The sequence below is a fragment of the Arachis hypogaea genome, chromosome 20 (genome assembly GCF_003086295.3).
Source record: "Arachis hypogaea cultivar Tifrunner chromosome 20, arahy.Tifrunner.gnm2.J5K5, whole genome shotgun sequence".
NCBI classification, from domain to species: domain Eukaryota; kingdom Viridiplantae; phylum Streptophyta; class Magnoliopsida; order Fabales; family Fabaceae; genus Arachis; species Arachis hypogaea.
Genome location: NC_092055.1, coordinates 130,197,058 through 130,198,380, shown reverse-complemented (window position 1 = coordinate 130,198,380; position 1,323 = coordinate 130,197,058).

Here is a 1,323-nt window from a genome sequence, read left to right as displayed (position 1 = left end):
TCATGTATCAAATAATTTGTTATTTTTATTATATTAAAATGTTAATATAATAAGGTTCTTGATTAAATTTAGAGATTTATCATTGTGATAGTGATTATAATATTGAGAGATAAATTTTTTATAATTTAATCTAAAATTGTTCTTGGTCATAGGATTATTAAAAAGGACATTAATAATCCGGAAAGATCAATATATATATAATGGTCTTTATTGGATGAAGATTAATAGATCTCATTTATTAAATTATATATATAGATGGTGCATATAGAGATATGACCATTGAACTGACTCACTATGAGAATTCCTAATTGTTATAATTACCGCATATTTGTCAATAGGATATTCTCAAAATGAACATAGTAATAGAGTTTCCTTTAACCTACGACTATCATAGTAATTAACAATGTATTTATTATACTTTGATTCCGGACACCTAATACCCTAGGGTGCTAGTTGAATGGATATTGGGTATGATTTAAATACTTGTAGAATTAATGATTAGTCAATAAAGAATCCGTCAACTCTCGGTAAAGAGTTTGAGCTCTATGATTATAATGACTGAGATAAATAAAACATTGGCCAAGGGGATTGAATGAATGAAGAAATGAGTTTCTTATGTCATTCACAGTTCATTATAATAATGGTAATAAGTTAGAGTTTGACAATTAAACCATACTCTAAGGGTTAACCAAGAGTTGGAAAGATGGAAGGAATTATACTTTATTCTTCTGAGGTTCTTAGTAAAAATATATTACTTCATACTATCGAGTCGTTGAGGAGTGTTGCTAGACGCCAACCTTGATTAGTAAATTTAGTATGACTAATTTACTACCCGCTTAGTATTGAACCTATGGGGTCATACACTAATTTACTACCCGCTTAGTATTGAACCTATGGGGTCATACACTAACGAGTATTCTAATCTTTGCTATAGAATTATTTAATTATTATTTTGATTTGATCAAATAAATAATTATATTAATTCAAAATAGAATATTATTATATTCTTTGCTAGCACCAAGAATATAATAATAGTATGATAATTGAGAATATTAAATGAGATTTGAGAATAATTAGTTATTCTATTTCTAAATTCGGATGAGATCCTAACTGATTCTGTTTCAAATTGAGTTATGATATGATTCATAAATTTGAAGGACTCGGATTTAGAATTTCAAGATATGATTTAAATTTGAATTGATATTCAAATTTAAAATCAGTAGCAAATCTCATACTATATATATGTATGCCAAGAGTAAAGGAATCACAGACGAGAATAACAAGAGTTTTATTCATTTACCTCTACACACATAAGTGTATGTG